This window comes from Lutra lutra, chromosome 15, assembly GCF_902655055.1.
Source record: "Lutra lutra chromosome 15, mLutLut1.2, whole genome shotgun sequence".
In the NCBI taxonomy this organism is placed as follows: Eukaryota; Metazoa; Chordata; class Mammalia; order Carnivora; family Mustelidae; genus Lutra; species Lutra lutra.
In genome coordinates, this window is record NC_062292.1 from 38407610 (window position 1) to 38414788 (window position 7179).

General features: G+C 37.7%; 1 protein-coding gene and 1 non-coding gene across 6 annotated transcripts in view; both read left to right on the plus strand.

The window, feature by feature from the left end:
* Positions 1 to 7179, plus strand: part of PTPRC (protein tyrosine phosphatase receptor type C) — a 118167-nt gene that overhangs the window by 36965 nt on the left and 74023 nt on the right. The gene's annotated exons all lie outside the window — the stretch shown is intronic.
* On the plus strand, positions 3190 to 3315 carry LOC125086481 (small nucleolar RNA SNORA40). Its single transcript, XR_007123219.1, has one exon. It is a non-coding gene; the product is annotated as a small nucleolar RNA SNORA40 (small nucleolar RNA).

The window sequence follows — 7179 nt, forward strand, 5'->3', positions numbered from 1 at the left end:
CTCTGTCTATATGGCCCTCTAGTTGAGGGTAATTGTAGCATACTTTCTAGCCTCTCCCAGGATGTATATTAAAGAGATAGTGATCTTAAAGAGGTACTAGGTTGAGACATATATGAGGGAACAATAAGGGAGGGGAATTATCAACACTACCAAAGAATGTGTAGAAAGTGGCATGAAGGGAGGCTTATTTAAACATATCAGTGTAATATTCGCACATAGTGAGGACTCAGTATTAACTATCATCATTACTATTACAGCCACTATCTCAACTACCAGGGATAAGCTCCAAGTGGTTTCAAGTATTTTCTCATTTTCCTAATTCTGCCATTTTATATGCTCTATCTTAAAAGTATGTTGCTCTGGGTTCTGAGATACTGAGTGGAGCAACTGTTCTGAATTATTAAAAATGTGTCAGCATATTATTTAGGCATCTACAAATTAAAGGTACCATGAAACATAATCCTTACCTTCTAAAAGCATCTATGTTTCTTTTTTGTTTTCTTTCAATCATTCTGTCAAAACCAATTAGCAGAAAATAATAGAGATTAAATATGGTTTTAAATAAATTTCTCTCAGACACATATAATCAATATTAATTTTCTAATTAAAAACCTAATAGGTTCATTTTAACAATTTAAACACAGAAATATGTGAGTTAGATGGATAATAATGTTAATGGTTTATCATGTTTAAGAGTTAATATAATGATGCATGTGTTTCTAGACTTCCTTCCCCATGTATGCATCAAAGTGTCTGTTTTTAATTTACCAAACTATTTAATTATACTGTATATGGTAAAACTACTGGAACTCACACTCCATTTTCAGAGACTGATCATTGTCACCATTAGTTTCATAACCTTTTAAATTTATTAAACTCGCAGAGTATGTGAACTTCACCACTTTCTGATCTGAAGGCCTGATTTCAAGGGTTTAAAGAATGACTCTAACAAATTTTGCAATTATCCTTGGAAAATTGAATATTTCTCAGTTCTATTCATTTTTGTGAATATAGGAATTGTAGGGTTTTTTTTTTTTAAGATTTTTTTTATTTATTTATTTGACAGAGAGAGATCACAAGTAGACGGAGAGGCAGGCAGAGAGAGAGAGAGAGAGGGAAGCAGGCTCCCTGCTGAGCAGAGAGCCCGATGCGGGCCTCGATCCCAGGACCCTGAGATCATGACCTGAGCCGAAGGCAGCGGCTTAACCCACTGAGCCACCCAGGCGCCCAGGAATTGTAGGGTTTTTTTAAGGATTTTATTTATTTAGTTATTTGAGAGAGAGGGCACATGCACGTAAGAGTACTGGCAGGGGGAAGAGCAGAGGAGGAGGAAGAGGGAGAGGAAAGAATCTTAAGCAGACTCCTCAATGAGCATGGAGCCCAGGGCAGCCTTGATCTTGTGACCTTGGGATCATGACCTTGGCAGAAACCAAGTGAGATGCTTAACTGACTGAGTCACCCAGGCATCCCATAATTGTATTTATTGACATGGAATTAATGTTTGTGAGAAACAAACAACTAAATTTTAAAGAAAATGTACTTTTGTTGAAGTAGGTGATAGACTATGAAAAAAGTATTTGTTATTTTTTTTATTATGTTATGTTAGTCACCATACAGTTCATCATTAATTTTTGATGTAGTGTTCCAGGAGTCATTATTTGCAACAGTGCTCCATGCAATACATGCTCTCCTTAACACCCATCACCAGGCTCACCCATCTTCCCACCCCCTTGCCTCTAAAACCCGCAGTTTGTTTCCCGGAGTCCATAGTCTTCCATAGTTCATCTCCCCCTCTGATTTCCCACACTTCATTTTTCCCTTCCTTCTCCTAATGTCCTCCATGCTATTCTTTATGTTTCACAAATAAGTGAAACCATATGATAATTGACTTTCTCTGCTTGACTTATTTCACTCAGCACAATCTCCAGTTTCATCCATGTTGGTGCAAAAGTTGGGTATTCATCCTTCCTGATGGCTGAGTATTATTCTATTGTGTATATGGACCACATCTTCTTTACCCATTCATCTGTTGAAGGACATCTCAGTTCTTTCCACAGTTTGGCTATTGTGGACATCACTGCTATAAACATTGGGGTGCATGTGACCCTTCTTTTCACTACATCTGTATCTTTGAGGTAAATACCTAGTAGTGTAATTGCTGGGTCATAGGGTAGCTCTATTTTTAACTTTTTGAGGAAACCCTACACTGTTTTCCAAAGTATCTGCACCAACTTGCATTCTCACCAGCAGTGTAAGAGGGTTCCCCTTTCTCCACAATCTTGCCAATATTTATTGTTTCTTGCCTTGTCAATTTTTGTCATTCTAACTGTTGTAAAATGGTATCTCAATGTGGGATTGACTTGAATTTCCCTGGGGCTAATGATGATGAACATTGAAAAAAGTATCTATTATTAGAAAATCTTAATGTTTTCTCAATAAATGTGTCTCAAATTTACCTTTATTTCATTATTAATATTTAGCTTTTGTTCTTCTAAAAAGTATATGCCATTGGTAATATCCCATTAAGAATAAGAACCTACTTAATTTTAGCCCCACTTCATTAGGATCAAGTGGAAAATCATAAAGAGATAAAGTAATGCAAAAAGAAAAAAAACGAAATCTATGAACTTTTTATAAGATTTCTCATAAGAATTATTTTAGTCTAAATTTACTCTGTTTTATAACATGAAATGACATATTGTGTCAAGAGCCAGATTTCCCTTGTCATAGATCAGGCATAAAAATATTTTTCTATTAATATCTATAGCTTAGATATAAGTTATGAAAATGCTAATAAATTGATAATTCAAAATTTGGGGTCTTTTTCTCTTAGGAGGTTTTATTACTATGAAAGGGACGCAGGTGTCTCCTTCCTTTATGTTTAGCTTCATCTGACCAATGACTACATTCCTGGATCTGAAACGAGTGGTGTAATTTTTTTTTTAAAAGATTTTATTTATTTATTTGACAGAGAGAGATCACAAGTAGATGGAGAGGCAGGCAGAGAGAGAGAGAGGGAAGCAGGCACCCTGCTGAGCAGGGAGCCCGATGCGGGACTCGATCCCAGGACCCTGAGATCATGACCTGAGCCGAAGGCAGCGGCTTAATCCACTGAGCCACCCAGGTGCCCCTCGAGTGGTGTAATTTTTGTTGTAACTGCTGATTTCATTTAAAAGGATAACTAGAGATAGCACTTTTGCTGTTTTTGTTTAGTTTGTGAACAAAGACTTAGACAAAGTGCAAAAAATAAATCCTCTTTTGCAACCCAGAACTCATGGCTCAGTATGAGTTTTGATACAGATAAGAAGGAACAAGATCCAGGGCGCCTGGGTGGTTCAGTGGGTTAAAGCCTCTGCCTTCGGCTCAGGTCATGATCTCAGGGTTCTGGGATCAAGCCCCGCATCGGGCTCTCTGATCAGGGACCCTGCTTTCCCCTCTCTCTCTGCCTCCTTGTGATCTGTCAAATAAATAAATAAAAAAAATCTTCAAGAAGGAAAAAAATAAATAAAAGGATAACTAGAGAATATTAGAAGATTTATCCTAGAACTCTGCCAATGACCAGCATACTATTCCTGCCTCAAAATCAAGGACTACTCTCCTCAAATGGAGGCTGTGGGTACTATATAAGATTACAATTTTACTTTAAGGATAAAAATGAATAAAAGAAACGGTTGAAATGAGAACTAGACGAGCCATGGGTCCTCTTATTCAGACCACTGCATGTCCATGGAGATCTCTAAATGTGGCTGAAGGAATTATAATTGGTGTGGTTGCTTTTAAATAACTTAATTCAGTCAAGGGGTGCCTGGGTGGTTCAGTAGGTTAAAGCCTCTGCCTTCGGCTCAGGTCATGATCCCAGTGTCCTGGGATCAAGCCCCACATCAGGCTCTCAGCTCAGCCGGGAGCCTGCTTCCTCCTCTCCCTCTGCCTGCCTCTCTGCCTACTTGTGATCTCTCTCTGTGTCAAATAACTAAATAAAATCTTTAAAAAAATAAATAAATAAGAATAAATAAATAACTTAATTCAGTCAAACCAGACAGGGTACTGATGTGCTCTATGAGGTCCAGGTTAGCACTGGACACTATGAGGACCCAAGCCCAAAGGAGCCATGTCCCAAGGTTTTAAAATGGTGGCTGTTTTAGCATAGGCATAATACAAGCCTAAGATATTCTTTTGACTTTTGAGAATGCCTCAGCCAACCAATAAGAAGGAAAAGTAAACTAAATATGAAGTAGAAAGGGGGTCACATCCTTTTCCATACAATCATGAAAAACTTTTTGTGTACAGATGTCAAACTTAAGAAACAGATGGTAGATCTCTATCAGTCAGTGAAAGAGTTCTGAGGCAGGTTTGGGGTTGGTTGCTAGGAAGCTGGCCCTCAAAACTGCAACGCACAGCATCGTCTGAGTACCATTGTGAGGGCAACTCTGGATTCAAACCTGTGGGATGCAGCCATTTCCATTGCTTGCATGAAGATAGAGTCCTAGATGATAGGTCATTGGAAAATCATGTGTTTTTGATGGTTGAGATCTTTACTGTGACTCCTAAGAATTTGATAAAATTTCTTCGAAGCCCTCCAAAGGACGAGGGAGAGTGCAAATGGAATATGATAAAATACAGCAGCAGATGTGATAATCACATTCAAGCTAAGGGGACATGCTAAATACCATAATCTGACAATGTAACTCTCTTATTCCTTGCTGAGCAAAAATTGCATCAGCATAGAAAAATTATGCCCAATTCTAGAATTGGAGACAGTAGCCACATAGAGATTCTTACCCAACTCATAATTAAAAAGAAAAGACGATTTTGTGTGCCACTTATACAAATCGATAGCTCAGCCCTGATAGGATCTTAAAAGAGTTAACTATTACTGGATTTCTGAATCTCATTTGAAAATTATCCACTGATGGACAGCAAGTGGAAAGGGCAGAGGAATGGACTGGTACTAACTGCAAAGAACATTTATTTAACATCACCTGTATGCTTGCTATCCATTTTGTAAAGCCCTCTGCAAATATTACTCCATCTAATCCTCATACCAACCTATACACCCAGTAGTTTTGACGATCCTATCTCTATATACAAGGAGAATGAAGTTTCCAAGCATTGTTTAACCATGCAAGGCCCTCATTGGCTGGGCTAGGATTCAAACCCATGTCAGTTTGAGTACAATGCAAAGCCCAGCTCTTTCTGGGTAGAGTTTTGCATTTTGTTCTTCCTTGCATGATATAAATATAGATACATATGAAAATTTGAGAACATATGAAAATGCCAAGAGGAAATGCAATGCCATCTTATGAAAGGACAAATTACAAGTGTCACATCTTACAATGAGTTTCAAAATTATGTTGCTCAAAGTTTTGTTAACATGGGACTATAGGCCCAAACAGTATTAAGACTAAAACCAAGAATATTTATCAGGATAAAAGGGATGCCAACACTCCATGTGAAAAGATAGCTAATCACGTAAGTCAATGTAATGTATGTATCCCTATGAGTGGTATATGTGATCCTTGCTCTAAACATTACAAGTAGGTGGTCTGGGGAGACCAGGAAAATTGGCATGAAGTTGGAACTTGAACCACATCCAGAAAATGGTTATGATTTAGGATCATTAAAAGAAGGCATGATATTCCAGGTTAGGGTCATGTTGAACTGAAAGGGAGGGAGAGAAGGCATGTGCTGAAATCTTGTTGGGCTACAAGAAATTGCCTTTGAACTGAGTTTGAAATGAAAAAAGTGATTTCATTTAAGCATATTGATAACATCATTGGAAAGGCAGGTTGGAAATGGAGTGTGAAGGGCTTCCATAATAAGAGTAAAGATTTGGAATTTGCTACTAAAATATTTTAACAGGAAACATATCAGTGCATTTAAAAAGCAGGCTGATGTGGCAACCTCTAGCTTGCATGGGGAAGGGAGGGAGGAAGTTGCAGTTTAGAAACTGAGTTTAAAAGTCAGTAAAATAGAGGCACTCGGCTGGCTCAATCAGCTAAGCACGCGACTCTTGATCTCTAGTCCTGAGTTCAAACCCCAGATTCAGCATAGAGCTCACCCAACAAACAAACAAACAAAGTCAGTGAAACAGAACATGACCAGTACTTGGACTACAGAAGAAACAGTGGAAACGGAAAGGAAGCACAGACCCTGGGTGTTAGATATTCAAGGATTCGGTACTGAAGTTGAAAACGATGCTATGAAATGAATGCTCTGAATCCTGTCCTCCCACTTTCCCCAACATGGTTACTGGAAAATGTAGGAGCTTTGGCATCTCATGGGCCTGGGATGGGGCTTTTGCACTGTTACTCTCTACTGGAACAATTTATTTAAACTGCCAATGTCTTCATTTCCTCATTTCTAAAACAAGAGTAATACTTAGCTCATACAGATATTGTAAGAAGAGGAGGTATTCAAAAACTGTTTCTTTTTTACTCTACATAGAGGACAAATTTTCTGACATGAAAGGGGCATGAAAAACTGATCTAGTATAAATTTTTCTAAAGAAGTTAAATAAAAAAATTATCTCATGCCTTTTCCAGGATACATAATTAATGGATGTTAATATATTATTTAAATATTTTCTCTATCATGAATAATGTTTTTAGTCAAAATATGAGACAATTGGTAGAAGTTCTCAGCTTGGAAAGTTGTTACAAGCCAGGGCTGAAGCATGCCTGGTACCGTGAAGGGAGCAAAATGCTCCCATACATTTTTGTGTTTTCTGACACTACCTTTCATGAGACTTCAAGTGTGGTATTAAGGAAGTCACTCAGCTCGTTTACATTTGCCTGCAAAGGGTACGACAGAATGTCCTAGTGGTAGAGCAGTGCTCGTGCGTGCTGATGAGGGATCCTGCACACATAGGAAATGTCCTTCCTTGTCTCTGTTGGTCATTTCATCATTTTGAAGTAAAAAGAACATGAAATCTATTTACAAATAAGCACATTTCTCTTATTTTTTTTTTTGTTTGTCATCTACTTTCTTCAAGTTTCATTATGTGACTAATTAATCAAATTTAGTTGCTGGCCAAAGAGATGCTGACTTTTTATGTTATGAAAGATAAGACTGGATCTTTTTTTTTTCTCATTAAAATATCATTTGTAAACATTTTTCAAACGAAGTCTTTTCTCAGTGAAACAAATCACTACCATAATAATCAACCTTTTCTTTGAAGTA